Source organism: Stenella coeruleoalba, assembly GCF_951394435.1.
Source record: "Stenella coeruleoalba genome assembly, chromosome: 4".
NCBI lineage: Eukaryota > Metazoa > Chordata > Mammalia > Artiodactyla > Delphinidae > Stenella > Stenella coeruleoalba.
Window position 1 is genome coordinate 101,313,771 of NC_137149.1, and position 18,845 is coordinate 101,332,615.

At 41.1% G+C, this 18,845-nt stretch overlaps 1 protein-coding gene across 4 annotated transcripts in view; it reads right to left on the bottom strand.

The window, feature by feature from the left end:
• The window catches only part of ADAMTS3 (ADAM metallopeptidase with thrombospondin type 1 motif 3), a 611,755-nt gene extending 592,910 nt beyond the window's left edge, over nucleotides 1-18,845 (bottom strand). For all 4 annotated transcript variants that reach the window (XM_079921102.1, XM_079921112.1, XM_079921101.1 and 1 more), the window contains exon 1: nucleotides 18,645-18,845. The gene's annotated coding sequence lies outside the window, so the exon portion shown is untranslated. The remainder of the gene's footprint in view (nucleotides 1-18,644) is intronic.

Genomic DNA, 18,845 nt, shown 5'->3' on the forward strand with positions numbered 1-18,845 from the left:
GTACTTGTTTATGTTCATAGCAGCTTTGTTCATAATAGTCCAAAACTGGCAACTCAAATGTCCATCAGCGAGTGACTGAATAGATCAAATTTAGTAAATCCATATGGTGTAATGCGCCATGCAGTAATAAAAAGGAATGCTCTCCTGATACATACAACACTGTGGATTAATTTCAAAAATAATATGATGAGAGAAAGAAGCCAGAAAAATCCATTCACATAAATGTCTAGCAAAGGGAAATCTAATCTATAATGACAGAAAGCAGATTAGTGGTTGTCTGGAGTTGGGGGCTGGTGGAGGAGGGCTGTCTGCAAAGGGGCACAAGGGAATCTTTAGGAGTGCAGAACTATTCTATAGCTTAATTGTGATGGTGATTACACACAGGTACATAGCCATCAAAACTCATCAACTATGAGCTTAAGACGTGTAAATTGTACTGAATGTAAATTACACCTCAATAAAGTATTTTTGTAAACAGACATCTGGAGCTCACAGAATACCTAGGAAGACTGAATAAACAGTATGTGAGACTACACATTGAAGAACAATAATTTGCATTTGAAAGGTCATGCAAAGGCAGAGGTAAATTCCAAGTCTGAGGTCATTAAAAGATTACAAGTCATCCTTTCCTTCCTTCACCCCACAACACCAACACACACATACACAGACACACACACAACCTAACTGTGGATTCTGCAACTTGGTGAAAGATCGGGGCCTAAGGAGAGGCATGAAGAGTCTATTAGATATTCCCTAGGGTGGACTAAAGTGACGAAAGTCTAGGAAGTGAGGACTGATATTGAATTTGCTGTTTCCTTTTCTTCATGGAAATTAACACCCCAGCCGCCTTACCCCAGAATCACCAACAAAACCACTGAAAATCTGTTATTCACAATACTGACATATGAATGGTGCTTTGGAGAAAAAGGGAGATGTTCACATGGGTGGAGAGAGGGCAGCAACATTGAGAAAAAGGATAGACAGGGAACATTAACTGAAGTTAAGATGGAGAAAAAGCTTGGAGCAGAGAGTTCAAGTGTCAGGAGGAGAATGGAAGCGCCCCCCAAACCTTCCTTGAGAATCCACAAAAATGTTAGGAAGGCATTGGGTTTCCTACTTTATCTGACAGGAGTCTAAGGACTTTTTTTTGATAGAAGGCATGACTTCACATATCTGGAATACTAGGTGACATAAAGTAGCTTATTCGCACAATCTCATTAAATCTTCACAATCGTCCTATGAGGCAAAGTATTATTTTCTCTACTTTATAGACAAGGAAACTGACATTCTCAGAGGCTGAGTAATGAATCAAAGGACACAGAGCCAGGATGTAGCTGTGCCACAATCTCAGGCTGCCACACACTGGCCCCTTGAAGGGTCCACAGTGAGTGAAATCAACAGGTAAATAAATAACTATAGCAGTCCCCCCTTATCCACTGGTTTCACTTTCCGAGGTTTCAGTTACTTGTAGTCAACTACTGCAGTCCAAAAATATTAAATGGAAAATTCCAGAAATAATCAATTTATAAACTTTAAACTGCATGCCATTCTGAGTAGAGTGATTAAGTCTCTCTCTTTTTTTTAATAAATGTATTTATTTATTTTTGGCTGTGGAGGGTCTTTGTTGCTGCATGCGGGCTTTCTCTAGTTGCAGCTAGCAGGGGCTACTGTTTGTTGTGGTTCGCGGGCTTCTCATTGCGGTGGTTTCTCTTTGCTTTGGAGCACGGGCTCTAGGCACACGGGCTTTAGTAGTTGTGGCACGTGGGCTCAGTAGTTGTGGCTCGCAGGCTCTAGAGTGCAGGCTCAGTAGTTGTGGCTCAAGGGCTTAGCTGTTCTGAAGCATGTGGGATCTTCCCCGACCAGAGCTCAAACCCATGTCCCCTGCATTGGCAGGTGGATTCTTAACCACTGCACCACCAGCAAAGTGCAAGTGATGAAGTCTCTTGCTCTCCCACTTTTTCTTCCCAGGGTCCCCCACCATCAACATTGTCTGCTCCTGACATCCAGCCAACTACACTGTCATGGTTCAATGATCCAGGATTACTCAAAGCAGATGATCCTCTTTCTGACACATTTTCAGAAGGTCAGTAGTAGCCTAACACTAGTCACCATGCCTATACCATTCACCTCACTTCATCTTAGCACATAGGTATTTTATCACCTCATCATCACAAGGAGAAGGGTGAGTACAGTATAATATTTTGAGGAAGACCACATTCACAAAACGTTTATTATAGTATATTGTTCTAATTTCTATTTTATTATTAGCTGTTAATCTGTTACTGTGCCTAATTTATAAATTAAACTTTAAGTATGGATGTATAGGAAAAAACATAAGTATATATATAGGGTTTGGTATTACCCAAGGTTTCAGGCATCCAGCGGAGGTCTTGGAATATATCTCCCATGGATAAGGGGGGGGGGACTACTGTATAAGCAATATCAGCCATAAAAATAAGAACTACAACAGATACAGACTAAGGAATGACAGTAGGGAAAATGCCCAATTTTGCTAGACCAGTCACAGAGAAGAGCAGTGTGGCCACTTGATTTTGTTATTTTGCCAAATATTTGTTTAGTACTTAATAACTGCTCTGCTCATAAGGAAATATTAACTCCTAAGCATATGCTTCATTTATAATCAGCATTAGCTTTCCTTATTATTAGATAAGTATTAAACATTAAAACAAATGCTACTTCTACTAGAACATGTAATACAAATCTATGACAAATGTAGACTCATTTATTTCATGAGCATTTTTTTAGCACCGGCCTTAAGGTATTATCTAGGTGGATTAGACAGATATGATAAAACATGGTTCTTACTCAAAATAAAGTTCATCATATGCCAACTCTACTAAATTTGCTGGAACCTATCATCATTCTGAAACTTACACACTGTCCTCTAAACTAATTTTACATCAAGGTCTGGAAGTTTATTTTCAATTCAGTTAACTTAGTAAATTATTTCTGTAACTGTCTTTTTTCTCGAATCTAGCATCAAGAGAAAAAAATAGCACCTATTATAGTCCAGGAACTGGGCCAGTAGTTGGCATTATAAAGATGAAGAGAGAGAGTTTCTGATCAAGGAGATCATAGACAATACAAGGCAATAAAAATGGAAGCAAATAGCTGTAATATAGTGTGATGTATGCTATACAGGACATGAGTATGATGTTCTATGGGAGAAGGATAAATGTGTAATTAATTTGGTCAGAGAACTACAAACTACAAAAAAGATCAACTTTTCCCCAAATCACATCATTTTATTGCTTATGCTATTTAAAAATACAGCTCTTTACACAATGCCTAGCATATAGCTGGTGTTCAAAAAATGTTTGCTGATGAAAATGTAACCAGGTTGATTTCTATGTGTTCCTATACTCTTTAGTTTGATCTGAAAACAGCTTTTACAGTTTATCAGTTCATGAATAACCTTTAGACTTCTTTCTATGTTTATATACATGAATGTGTGCACATATGATATGTGCATATATATGCATAAATAAAAGCTCAAGAAGCTGCCATTTAAAAGTTGTGAGCTGCTTCTAAGTCTCTCAGTGATGATGATCTATAACTTTAGACAGATCTTCATTCTTAGCTGAATCTTATCAGTGGACTATTTTAATCATTTTTTTAACATCTTTATTGGAGTAAATTGCTTTAATCATGTTTTATAAGTAGAAGGTAAAACTAGAGTTTCTAGGCTTGACTAAATAATACTCCAGGTATGCAAAATTCAAGGATATCAGAGAAAAGGTGCTTGAATTCACATTAGGAGATTGAGAGCTTCCATATATGAAAGAGATTGAAATTTATTCCCCATCTTTTAGGATTCAGTGCAAATAGAGTATCTCAGCAGCACCGTTAAGGTCCCAGCTGAGGCCATCTATCTGTAATGTAAACTAAGGGTTCTGAAGAAGTCATTCAAGTTGACAAAAGAGACAGTCAAAGATTGATGAACTTGGCTCAATGATGGGACCTCAGTTGTCATGAGAGAGGCTAGATTTGGGCATATTAAGTGGCTGAAATTAGAAACCCTTCTCTCTCTCCAATCACCCAACCACTCTAGGTTGGGTGGACTTTAAGGAGGGTGGTCATATAATTTATCATTCAAATCTAGACATTTTTAGAGTGAAAGGGAATAGTATTAACAATTTTTGCTTTGTTAAAAGTGGTTGTGTGGGGCTTCCCTGGTGGTGCAGTGGTTGAGAGTCCGCCTGCCGATGCAGGGGACACGGGTTTGTGCCCCGGTCCGGGAAGATCCCACATGCTGCGGAGCGGTTGGGCACGTGAGCCATGGCCGCTGAGCCTACACGTCCGGAGCCTGTGCTCTGCAACGGGAGAGGCCACAAGAGTGAGAGGCCCGCGTACCGCAAAAAAAAAAAAAAGTGGTTGTGTGAATGACTGTCAATTAAAGAGATTTAAGAGTGGAAGCCCAGAACCATATGGATGTGTCCCACCATAACAGTTTATAGCACTAAGCATGGGTGAGATGCAATTTTCCTCTCAACATCTTGAAGAATTACTGCAATTTAGTGAATGACCTGCATGAATGGCAATAGAAGATGTAGCCAGAGTCAAGCCCAGCGACATTGCTTCAGCAAAGCGGAGAGGATGAGAATTTAATGCAAGAAGAAACAGCAGCAGTAAGTGGGGGATTTATCTGGAATGCCCTGCTTCAGATACCTTCAGGCCCTTTTCCAGGGCTACTCATTCCCTATAGTGGTTGTACAGCCCTCTGGCCTATAGAGGTCAGGCCCATACTCATCCTGTAGGTCTCAGCACTTAATGTAACTCCTCAGAGATCTTTTCTCTGGTCTTTCAATATAAATTGAGCGCCTCGCCGTAATGTCAGCACAGTGGGGACAGATAAAACCACAGAGTAGATTATATTGCTTAGAAAGGATATGTAAAGTATGACATAAGAGAGAGAAAAACCTTGGAAAACACCAATATTTAAAGGGGTAGAGAGGAAAACAGAAGTTAAAGACTGGGGGCCAAAACTGTAATAGCTAACATTTTTGAGTAATAGCTATATGCCAGGAAACAATAAATTTCTTTTCACGTATTACTTTATCTCTTTATTAAATGTTTACTTATGTAAGGTAAAGTGCTACATGCTGTTTACTTAGTTAACAAGCAGACACATTAGCTGTCGTGGAGCTTGTACTATCTGGGAAAGAAGGTATCAAGTAACTATTTATACAATTATAACTGTGATAACATTATGATAGAGAAATAGAGGATGATATGAACACTGAAATAGGGAGCTTGACCTAATCTAATAAGTATGGGAAACATTTCTGGAAAGAAGTGATATTAGAAAACTCTGGATAAATCAGGGTTTGGTGAAGGAAGAGAACAACTTCAGTTTTTAAGGCACAGAGAGTCTGTGGATTCCCTGTGATATACAGGAGTAGATGGATGGATATATAACTGTGCAGCCCAGAGGACAGTTCCAGCTACAAAAATAAATTTTAAAATCATCAGTAGATAGATGAGGACTAAATTCATGACTATGGTAAAGAATAGAGGATGAGAAGACAAGATGGTTTCAAGACACTCTAACCCCTTCAATATTTAATAAATAAGGATGAGTCAGAAAAGGTGATTGAAAGGGGGGGCGGCAGAGAGATAGGAGAAAAACCAAGAGGGTATGGTATCCAGGAAACGAAGAGAAGAGAATGTTTTAAAGATAGCCAAGAGTATTGAATGCTGTGAGTTCAAAAAGATGAGAATGAAAAATGTGTGGGATTTAATGACACAGAGCTTCACATCGTACTAGGAGAGCCACTTCAGTGGGGCAGTAGGACTGAAGATTTTTAATGCCATGGACTAGAGTGAGAGCTTAGCAGGTACTGTTTTCTATTTTATTCTCACATCTACCCTATTAGGAGGATACTATTATTACCACTATTTCACAAATGGCAAAACTGAGGTTTTGAAAGGTTAAGCCTCACAGTAAGTGGTAGAAGTAGAATGCAAACCCCAGTCTAGTAGATTCCAGAGACTGCACGATGGAGTAATGCCATGAAACCCAAGAAGGGATTTCAAGAAAGAGTCGGTAAATGAGTTAAGTGATGCAGCAAGGAAAGTTGAATGATAAATGAAAAAGAGTCACTGGACTTAGTAATTAAGAATTCAATAGAGGACTTCCCTGGTGGCACAGTGGTTAAGAACCCACATGCCAATGCAGGGGACATGGGTTCGAGCCCTGGTCCGGGAAGATCCCACATGCCGTGGACCAACTAAGCCCGTGCGCCACAACTACTGAGCACGCACTCTAGAGCCTGCGAGCCACAACTACTGAGCCCACATGCCACAACTACTTAAGCCTGCGCACCACAACTACTGAGCCCACGTGCCACAACTACTGAAGTCCGCATGCCTAAAGCCCGTGCTCTGCAACAAGAGAAGCCACTGCAATGAAAAGTCCACACACCACAACTAGAGAAAGAATAGCCCCCACTCGCCACAACTAGAGAAAGCGGGTGTGCAGCAACAATGACCCAACACAGCCACAAAATAAATACTAAATTAAAAAAAAAAAAAGAATTCAGTGGAGACCTTTATCAGAATAAATTCATTAGACTGGTGGTGTTGAAGCCTGACTTTAATGAGTTAAGAAAAAAAATGGACATAATGAAGAAATCAGTGAGGATAGACTACTCTTTATCTTGTTTGTGAAGGGAAGAAAGTGGGATAACGTCATGAGGAGACAGGGTAATGGGAAGGAATTCTAAGATGAAGGACACCTAAGTATATTTACAGGCAGAAAAAGGAGACAGCAGGAGAGAAACTAGAGGTTCAACAGAGAAGGTGCTAACAGATGGAGTAATGTCCTATATGTGGCTTGACGGCATGAGATTAAAAGCAATGTAAAGTGGTTACCCCAAGAGTGGAACACCTCCTTTTTTTGAAGGCTAGAGGAAAGAGGGGAAGGATCTTCATGATTTAAGGCAAAGGAAGAGACAGCTGGCTTGATTTTCCCTTTGAAATAGAAGATTAGATTGTCTTCTGAGACTGAAGGGTGAGAGGAGCAGGCATTAGGGATTTAGGATACTGGTAATAATGGAACATGACATCGGTGGTGTGGGGGGGTGTGCTACTTAAATCAGATGGGGTTTGGAGCTCGGGGATTTAGAGCATGAGCCACCTGTACTCCTTGTATTAGTGCCTTTACAATAAAGATGTACTCTCCTTCACCACAAAATAAAATAAAATAAAAATAAAGTAGTTGGGGTTTGAGGAAACCAGCAAAGAGCCCCTCCTATCTACATATAAGTTTGAAAATAACTGAGAAATTGACACGTAAAAGTCAAATAAATGGAGATCAAAATGTTTGCTTTATTACTTTGGGAGCTATGAAAGAATATGCCTTAGATCAGTAGAATGGAAAAAAAAAGCTTCATAATACCTAGAATCTCAGAATTAGGTCTACCCATCCAGTCACAGGCAGCCTGGAGAGAAGGACCTGCCCCTTAAGACTGACATCACAGAATAGCAATGCAGACTGTACACTCCTTCTAGGCAGGCAGACACCAAGACTCAGGCGGAGGGAAGATGTGAACCATACATGCCCAGTCTCTTGTCCCAAATTCACCAAAGAACAGAACAAAGGGACAAGGAGAGGTCACATGTGTTACCGCAATGAAGGGGATCAGAACAAGTCTCCCCAAAATGTGCCACTTTAGCATGTAGACTATTTTGAGCTGAAGGCAATCAAGACCCAGCAGATTCAAGAAGAACTTTAATCTCTCCCTTAACTGCCAAGAAGAATTTAGATAGAAGGCCTGGTCCAGGAAAAGCACTATCACCAGAAATAACTACAAAGAATACAGGCCAGGTGTGGTTAGCTGGAGGGGAGCTCGGCTGGGTCTGGAAACCAAATTCCTGTGTTCCACTGTCTCTGCATGGCATGGCCAATATTTGTTTACCAAACATTTGCTCTTCCCATCTTCCTGTGAACTGTCTTCTTCCCCTTTGAAGTCCCACACCCCTACCCGCTTCTCCTTAGCTCAGGATGGCATATAAGCCTCAGCTGTCTGACTGCCTGTGGGTCTCATATTCTTATGAGGCCCCTGTACGTATGTAAGTAACTTTGTTTTTGTCCTATGATAATATGATTATTAGATCAGGCAAAGAAGGGTAGAGGAAAAGATATTCCTCCCCTGCAGTAATGAATGTTTCTCTTCCTGGAAACAAGAAACCTGGGAAATAAGTATTCTCTATTAACAAAACAAACAATACTGACTGTAGCCTTTTGCTTTAGTAAGGAGGAGAAAGTCCTACCCAAGAAATTGAGCTGGCCCAAGATAAAAGAAAAACTGTCATTTCAAAGCTTCTGATGGTGCTTCATGCTGCTAACAGTACAGAAGTTATGTTTAGCAAGCTTTTTTTTTTTTTTTTAGGGGTACAGGGGCCTCTCACTGTTGTGGCCTCTCCCGTTGCGGAGCACAGGCTCTGGACGCGCAGGCTCAGCGGCCATGGCTCACGGACCCAGCCGCTCCACGGCATGTAGGATCTTCCGAGACCGGGGCACGAACCCGTGTCCCCTGCATCGGCAGGCGTACTCTTAACCACTGTGCCACCAGGGAAGCCCATGTTTAGCAAGCTTTTTGTTGATTTGTTTTGAATATGTAAAAGTAGATCTGCAGATAAGTTTGCAGTCATGGCTGCAGAAAACTGAATTGCTGTGAATGACACAATAGGATGAATTTTTTGACCTGGGGAGAGTCAGCAAAGAATAGAAAGGAGAGAAGTAAAATGCAGAGCAGAGAGAGAGAGTTCAGAGAGGCAGAGGCAGGAATTCAGAGCCAGAGACGTTCAGGGAAATCATAATCTCTACCACCCTGCCCAGCACCAAAAAAAATTTCTTTGCCCAAAATATTAGAAATTGTTTTGCGTTCTCATCAAATATAATGTGAGGTTAGAGGAAGGGGGTTGTGTCAATTTCAGTGAAATCTAACAGGTAAAATAATCCTGGAGAGCTGGAGTACTTGGAGAATATTCAAGCATGGACACTCTCACTGCTTCCCCACTCTCACTGGTGAAATCACACTTGTACAGTAGGGTGCAGAAAGAGAGAGGGATCAGGAATGGTGCGAGCCTCCAAGATCACTGGGAGTCAGACATGGTACTCAAATTTTGATAACTGAAAAATTGTTCTTAAGTTTTGACAATAAACATCCATGGGGACCTTGGAAAACTTGTTTCCCGGGGTGCAGGGGTGGGGTGCTGTTGGAAAAGGAATAAAACATGGGGGCCATTCTAGCTGATATCTCTGAAACTGCCCCTTCCCACCTGTTCCTCTAGGCACACAGCCTGTTTCACTTAATTTATACATCATGACTTTCTAATTATTAACTAAAAAATTAGGTAAATAATTAACTAAAGTGCCTCACATGGGAGGTTTCCTTAAAAGCTGCTTTAGAAACAGTTTAATATTACAAAAATCTAAACTGAGCCTGAAAATTGAGTAGAAAATTAAAAGACAGTAAGTTTATGTCCTTATCAGAATAAATGCTTCAACTGGATCTAGCAACAGTCACTGGCATCTGCATACAAGCCACCACCTCATATTGCTGGGATTTTTTCCCCATGTATGTGAAAGAATAAAGATTTCTAAGACTTTTTTTTCTGCCTTTCCCATTTGGAAATGTTTGCATTAAAAAAAAAAAAAAAATCTCCTGCCCAAAGCAGAAACTCAGAGCACTCATAACATCCATTTAAAATCTTTATGCACCGGGCTTCCCTGGTGGCACAGTGGTTGAGAGTCCGCCTGCCGATGCAGGGGACACAGGTTCGTGCCCCAGTTCGGGAAGATCCCACATGCCGCGGAGCGGCTGGGCCCATGAGCCATGGCCACTGAGCCTGCGCGTCCGGAGCCTGTGCTCCGCAACGGGAGAGGCCACAAGAGTGAGAGGCCCGCGTAACGCAAAAAAAAAATAATAAAATAAAATAAAATCTTTATGCACCAGTCACTGTGCAAAACCACTAGGTCTCAAAAGCACTCTCACTGAAAACTTTGAACTTCTCCTTTCCTTCTAAAAAAGTTTAAATATTCAGAACGCTGTGGCAAAAGCAAGTTAGTGTAACGGGCGGTTAAAGAACTTGCCTTCAAATTTCAGATCCACCATTTATTATGTTATATGACCCTGGGCAAGATACAAAAACTCACCAGTCAACATTTCCTCATTAATAAAACAGATAAAAAATGGTATCTATTATACTTGAGGGGTTTGCGAATTAATGGAGAAAATGCACTGTGTCAATCACAGTTTATGCACTCCTCTTTTCCAGTTACTCAAGGTAAAACATTTATTGAATTCCTATTATATAAATCCCAGGCACCATACCAGGGTACCTTCATCATACAGAGATGAAGATGCAGATCTCTGAGCTCACAGCATTGCTCTCTTCTCCACAACCTCTATGATACTGATAGGTAGCTTAATAACCACCAGACTCTATAGTGGATCACCTATAAAAATAAATTTCAGATAATAATCATCATCATCCTACAAATGACTGCCAGTTATATGTATGTGCCAGAAGTTTTCAGGAAATGTATTTAGTTACATAAAGGAACATACTTGAGAGAGTAATAAAGTTTAATATAAAAACAGTGGGGCTTCCCTGGTGGCACAGTGGTTGAGAGTCCGCCTGCCGATGCAGGGGACGCAGGTTCGTGCCCCGGTCCGGGAGGATCCCACATGCCGCGGAGCGGCTGGGCCCTTGGGCCATGGCAGCTGAGCCTGCACGCCTGGAGCATGTGCTCCACAGCGGGAGAGGCTGCGGTAGTGAGTGGCCCGCGTACCGGGGGGGGGGAAAAAGACAAAACAAAACAGTGGATACACACTGATTGGGCTTAATCTAAATATGAACTTAAGAGTCTTTTTCTAAATGCTGGGACTGGGCTTCCCTGGTGGCGCAGTGGTTAAGAATCCGCCTTCCAATGTAGGGGACACGGGTTAGATTCTTGGCCCGGGAAGATCCCACATACTGCGGAGCACCTAGGCCCGCGCACCACAACTACCGAGCCTGTGCTCTGGAGTCCGCGAGCCACAACTACTGAAGCCTGCATGCCTACAGCCCGTGCTCTGCAACAAGATAAGCCATCACAATGAGAAGCCTGCACACCGCAAAGAAGATCCAGTGCAGTCAAAAGTAAAAAAATAAAAAAATAAAAAAAAATTTAAATGCTGGGACTTTGCTGCTTTACATTAAAAAAAAAAACTGGCATTCTGTGATTTTTTTTTCCTATTCAGCTAACGAATATTTTTTAAAAATACATATCACAGTTCCTCTGATTTTTGTGTCTAAAGGGAGAACTCAAAGAACTTTCTAGCTCGCGCTAGAAAGAGAATTTTGGGACCTATTCTATTTTGTCCCTTTCACCCCTCAGCTCACACTCCTCATGCTTATTAAACATTTAACTAGAAACCTTTCAAAACTGACAAAATATGCTATTAACATCCCTGAAATAAAAACAGTAAAGTGGTTCTCAAAAGAAGGTAATGTGCCCAACCAACAAGGGTTTCACTATAATTAATAATAGTAACTCTTTCCCCCATTGTGGACAGGAAATCACTAGCAGAACAAGCACCAGCTTCAGATTTACTTCAAGATAACACATGAATGAGGTATCTGAAAAGGTTTGGTTCCCTTAATGATTAACACATTTTACGATATTCCTTCAAATGTTGGAGAAATACTACCCAACATCTTATTGCCTTCTATAGTTCCTGCACATAAAACATCCCTTTTCCTAACACAGAATTTCTTTCCATCTTTTTCTCCCTGCTCCTTTACCAACTGTATTTTATACATGTTCCCAATCACTTTTGTCTTTCAGTGTGAGTGCTGCTGAGTGAGCAGGCAAAGAGAAGAAACTCTAAGATGGGTATAGTTTGAACATGTGAAGGAAAAACTCTTTGGAGAAGAAAATTAGATTCATAACTGGTATATGCAAGGGTATAACTATATGTATATTATACACAATTGAGTATACAAATATACAAAATGTAATATTTAATTTTGTGTTGATAGCAAAGAGTAAGCTCAGGTATCCATTGTTTGACATAAATTTTAAAGAAAGAAAAATCATTATTCTGCTCTTAAACATCAAAAGAATGAACCATTAATAAGCTAAAAGTCTGCTTGTAAGACAAAATCACAAGGTTTAAAGGAAATGACTCAAATATTCACAAATCCTCTTACCTGTCTCTTTCTAGTCCCATACATACTATTAGTGTTGTATTAAATACCATCTATTCTGCTATAATATGATCCTTATGTTCCTAAGAAACTTTAGTTATCCAAATCCATGCTGTGAAAACAACTGTTTTAGTGGAGGGAAAAAGAGATTGGGAGCTAGAAAATTCCAGAGCCTTAATAACAAATTTAGCTTTCCTGCAGGACTTTCAGTAATAAAGCTGACTTTTTAATGGCTCTAAGGACATAGCTACAAATGGAACTTGCGATTCTTGGTAATTACCAACTTGCTTTAACATTATTGTACTAAGATGAAAACAATATTTCTTAGACTTTTATAATTGATTGCCCACTGTTATAAAGAACAAATCTCAAAGCCAGTCAGATAAGCTGCTGCACACCAAGAGGTTTTTTTACCCATACATTCTGGGTGCTAGTTTTTATTATGATTTATTGCTTTATAAACTTATGCTCTATATAAATCTTATTCCTTTATTCATCATTACCTTTCAAGTTTAAAAAAACTGGCATTTTTTCTCAAAATAAGTATCAGCAAAAGAGTTAAAGTATAAAAACCATCAACTCACAAACAAAGTCTCTCCTTTCTCACAATGACCACAGAATTTAAGAATGTGACAGATATCTATATATGTGGATATTTTTAAGTGCATCTCCTGCTTTGGAGTAGGGAACAGATCATATGATATCTACTCTCTCAAGGAGTAACGTGGAAATCATTACCACTAGAAATCTGGAAAGGTGTTAAGATATTTGTAATTTATTTTTAAATAATTCAGCAGAGACAATTTGGTATTATGAATGTGCCAGCTAGTTTAAGCTTCAACTCTAAGGTAAGCAATCACTCTATAAAATTCAGACTACAAGAGAGTTAGCTGGTATTATTTCAGAAAGGCCACACTCCAAGGTGGCCACTGCAGGCAATTTGGTTAGCCACATCTCAGTCAACAGCTGAGACTTCGTTAACTAGTGAAGTAAGCATCAGAAATGGGTTTTATTGGAGAAATTACTGGTTTGTTAATTAGTGATACAAATGTTAGAAATACGTTCAAGGTATTCAAGATGTGGATTAGCTAAAATATTTTCATGACCCTTCAAACATACTTGAACAGAGACTGAGAATCTTGGAAGCTTCTGGCCTGTGCCTTTATGGGTAATACTCAGGCTTGGTTCCTAAAGGACATGCTTTGATCCCTTGGATCAGAAGGAATTCATTTGCCTTATTCCTGTCTCTGTACTAATGGATGTGTGCTTTGAGCAAAACATTCTTGCGATAAGGCAGCCAAAGCATCTGAGAAGACAAGCTTACCAAACAAAGATTATCAATTGTTTTGTGCCTATTTTCTAAAGAATGTCTATTTAACAAATACTTGAATGTGTGGCAATTTTTTTTTCTGCAAATTGCTTTCATTATAACCTAGTAGCCAGGTTGTAGGGGAGTAACTTAGAACAGGTCCCAGTAAAAAGTGCAAGTGGTCATATGCGATCAAAACGTTTATGTCCTGGTTCCCAAACTAAACCTTCTATGTGATACTGACTAAAATAAGGAACAATATTGATTCCTTTATTTCTGGTGAAAGTAGTTTAGGAAGAAAAAGGGATGAATGAGTTTAGAAAAAGTAGACAATATATAGTTACTTTACTGCAAAAAAATTCTTTTTAGACCCCAGATTTTTAAAAAATTTAAACTATTACTCTAGAGTAAACTTCTGATTCTTTTATTTGGATAATTATGATATTCTCAGAATAACAATTTATCCCATGAGTTAAGCAAAGAAATGGTGAACAGAGTAACATAGAAAAACAACGTGAGGAGTCACATGACAAATCCAGTAGGTAAAAGGCTGATTTTTTTTATTTTATTCTCAATCTTCAACATATCTCTTAGTTTCCAAACCATCTATAATCTAACACTTATAAGAATCAAGTAAGTCATGTAATTGTGTGAAACAAACTAGGTGTAATATTGAAGGACTTTGGGGAGCTAGAAAGCACATGCCTTATTCAAAGTAAAGAAGTTGCTCAGCTCCCATCAGTGGCAGCCAGGGTAACATGTAGGACAGATTTTCAAGAGAATCCAAAAAATCCATATTTAATGTGAAATCTCTTAAACCTCATAGGTTTTACAATTAATACTGTGCAGTAGAGTATTCACTCAACAGGTCTAGATTGGCTCTTTACATTCCTAAGAAAGATTGGCCTTTGCTTGGTTCCAAGAAGGCAACCTCTAAGCCCTTGGAATATCCCGCCTGATAAGACTGCTTTGTTTACCTAAGGGCCTTGGACCACATCAGATAGTCTATGCTAACAACGTGATTTATGATATGGACCTAGTGTCATGTGATATCAGCTTGACCTCTGGAGAGAATGGAGAATAAGGCCAGCCACATAGGCAGTCAGTCACACCTATGTGACCAACCAAGAAAAACACTAGACACCAAGGTTCAAATAATTTTGCTGGTTGGCAATATTCCAAGCAGGCTGTCATACATTGTTGCTGGAAGAATGAGCACTGTCCCCAGGACTACTGGGATAGGACAACTGGAAGCTTCTGCCTGATGTCTCCTGAACTTTGCCCTATGCACCTTTTTTCATTGCTGATTTTAGTCTTTATCCTTTTGATGTAATAAACTGTAACCATGAGTAAAACAGTTTTTCTTTGTTCTATAAGTCCTTCTAGTAAATCACACATTGAACCTGAGGGTGGCTTTAGGGACCCACAAATACAAATACTAATTTTAAAAATACCAAACAAAACCAACTATGTGAGCCATATTTGGGTGCAGACCATCGGTTTGCAACTTCTGATTCTAGTTCTAACCCCTAACAAGGCCAGTGTTAGAAACAACCAAATGCAGGTGATAAAGGAAGACACTAATGTATGAGTAGGTACAGAGGGTCATAGCTATTCATTGTTTGGCTTTAAGAGAAAGTTTAGGAAAGAAATTCTGAAGAATAATTGGACTGAACTCACTGGAAATTAACATTTTATCTTCTTTGGGTAGACACTGGAAAAATGACAAGTTTTCTGTAGACTTAATATAGAAATGGACATTCTATATTTAAGCCTGAAATTTGCCTCTAAGTCTTCTTCTGCATGTTGATTCATAAAAACAGATGATGTTACTATTTATGCCACTGCTGCTTAGTTGCTTCTAAGTCTTAAAAGAATAACAATCATAGTAACTCTATGATCCCTCAATACAGTTGAATAAGCAAATCTAGAATAAATAGCATATAAAAAGTAAGAAATCAGTTTAGTTTGCTCAATTTAACAAATATTTCGTTAGCATCCAATCTTATTACAAGACAGATGTGAGGTTCCAGATATACAACAATAAATAAAACACAGTCCTTGTCTTAATAAATCTGGGGAAGCAGGGGTGAAGAAAATGTTCCTGTGGAGAGACAAATACTAACTCAACTATAGAACACTATATATTCAAGTTTTTAAAATCTGCCCTTTCTCTTTTAGCCTCTGTCAGTAAGTGAATGTTTTTTCTAGAACAATCTCAAAATCTAAAAAAAAAAAAAAATGGTTCTGATGAACCTACGGGCAGGACAGGAAAAGACACAGACATAGAGAATGGACTTGAGGACACCAACAGGGGGAAGGGTAAGCTAGGATGAAGTGAGAGAGTGGTTAGTTGTGGTCATGGTAACTCCTGGCATGAAAAGTATAATTGGTCACATAGTTGAGACAGTCCCCATATGCAAAATAAACCACTCCAACACCAAACCCCCTAGAAGCCCCCAGATAAGGTCCATTCAGACCAGGGGGACATATCCTGGGGAAGGTTTGCAGACTGATTTCACTGTGATACTGAGAGTATCAGGCAATTTCAGATATCTCCTGGTGCTAGTAGACACATTTTCTGGGTGGACAGAAGCATTCCCTGCTAGAACTGAAATGGCAGCTGAAGTTGCTAAAAGAAATAATCCCCAGGTCTGGGCTCTCAGGATCCCTACAAAGCGATAATGGTCCAGCATTTGTGTCTCAAGTGATTAAGGGGATAACAAGTGCCCTAGGCATAAAATGAACCTTGCACTCATCCTGGTGACCCCAATCATCGGGGAAAGTAGGGAGATTCAATCAGACCTTGAAACTGGCCTTAGACAAACTGTATCAGGAGACTCAAGAAAATTGGATTAAGTTGCTTTTGATTGCCCTAAGGGAAAAATTAAAGTGTGTTTGAATTCAGGTATGGCAGACCCATTCCCCAAGCCCAAGAGAAGGGACACCTTAACCCCCTCAAAATGGAACAACTCAAGTGTGCCCTCCAGGTAGGAGAAACCATGAAAGCCCTCATGGAATATGGTAACCACGTGCTGCCCACACCCACTGACCTGGCTTTCCACTCTTTCTGGTCAGGAGACTGGGTGAACCTAAAAACCTGGAAAACCGGCAGCCTGCAAGATCAGCTCACTCCTAAGGGGAACTGACCCCACTTGGTGATCCCAACCACCCATTCTGCCCTGAAGCTGCAGGAGATCACTTTGTGGGTACATCACACTCCAGTAAAGAGAGACCCTAAGTCCCAACCAGCAGAGAGACAACCTGGGGCAAAAGACCCCCTGGACTACTCCTTTTTTGTGTGTGTGTGGAATCATTATTCATTTTATTTGCCACTCTTTATGGACATTGGTCCACTTCCACATGAAAAGTAGGGAGCATCTACTTCCACTTAACATTCTATAGAATGTTGTACTGCAAACCAGAGTAACTTACTTACACAAGGGGAAAAATTACTGAAACCATGCCCCAAGATGTCCCCCAAGTATGTTTTTGTGTGTATAATTACAAGCGTCTATAACTCCACAAAGCTAGTTCCTTCTTAGATCAATGTAGTATCTTTAATATACATTGATGTAGTGTGGACCTGACCATTCGGACCACCAAACTTTCAGAAGAGGTTAAAAAACAGCAACAGAGGGCTTCCCTAGTGGCGCAGTGGTTGAGAGTCCGCCTGCCGATGCAGGGGATGCGGGTTCGTGCCCCGGTCTGGGAGGATCCCACATGCCGCGGAGCGGCTAGGCCCATGAGCCATGGCCGCTGAGTCTGCGCGTCCGGAGCCAGTGCTCCGCAATGGGAGAGGCCACAGCAGTACGAGACCCATGTACTGCAAAAAAAAAAAAAAAAAAAAACCCAGCAACAGACCCCCCCCCCCCCCGGACTACTCCCTATGAACCTTTCTCTGCTTCCGAAAAACAACAAAAGTGTGACTAGGGATATTCAGGCCATGACAGTGAGCCTTCACATCAGGCCACACAGGTCTTGTGCCTGCAGGCAAAAGACCTAGATACCTTTATTTTTAGAATAATTTGTCACTTGACCATTATTGGCTTGCTAATATTTGGGCCATGTATTTTTTAATTTAATTTTATTTATTTTTGGCTGCGTTGGGTCTTTGTTGCTGCACACAGGCTTTCTCTAGTTGTGGTGAGCATGGGGCTACTATTTGTGGCAGTGCACGGGATTTCTCACTGCAGCGGCATCTCTTGCTGCAGAGCACAGACTATAGGTGTGTGGGTTTCAGTAGTTGTGGCACGCGGGCTCTAGAGCACAGGCTCAGTAGTTATGGCTCAGGGGCTTAGTTGCTCCGCGGCATGTGAGATCTTCCCGGACCAGGGCTTGAACCTGTAAGGCCCCGAGGCAGGGGAACGCAATCAGATTCACAGGTTGCATCAGACCGAAACTCGCCGGACCACCCAGTTCCAGGAACTGACGTGGGGACTTTCCATACGGCCCAGCCTTCCCGCCTTTCGAGGGGCGGGACTAACGGTCCCAAGACTGATGCAACCGGCACCAGATATTGCCACGATACCCGAAGAGACCGCCAAATAAGGAATACCTTGCACCCTCCCAGATTCACCACACCCCTTTCCCTTCTTCCCCTATAAAATCTTGCCCAACCCTCGCCCGGGTGCGACTTCTCTGGCCCCTTTCTCTCGGACCAGTGAACCTCGCTCGGGAGCGCTCCCTAATAAAGCTCACTCACTTGAAGCTTTCCTCTGTTTCGCGGTGCCGTTTATCAAGATCCGACCTTACAGAACCCGTTTCTCCTGCATTGGCAGGATTCTTAACCACTGCGCCACCAGGGAAGACCTGGGCCATGAATTTTAAATAGTCCGGTGTTCTCTGTCTCCAAAAGGTTAAACAAATGGTGGTCGCTCAGGGATGCAGGCAGTCTGGGCTGAGGCCTGGGGACAAACGTCTAAAGGCGGCTGGGGAGAAGCTCTGTTCCTCTCCCCGCGGTTATGACGATGTCCCAAACCTGCAGGAAATACTTACGGACCTGCACCACTCAAGAATGAGGAGCAGGACAAAAGAGGGGGGATTTGTCACCGGCAAAGCCCATTAACAATTCCCGGGAAATAACAACAGAATCTGAGTAATAAAATCTTACCTTTTTTTTCCTTTTCTTTTGTATTTCGTCCAGTTTCACTTGCTCGTAGTGGGCCGTGGGCAGAGGCCTTGCCCCGACCCCTCAAACCAGAGTTCCTAGCGCAAAACCATTGTGCCCGACACTGCAGCTCAGCGGGCCATACGCAAAAGTGCTGCGTCACACCACAATCCAAGATGGCTGCGGCGGGCCGTGCGCACAGAC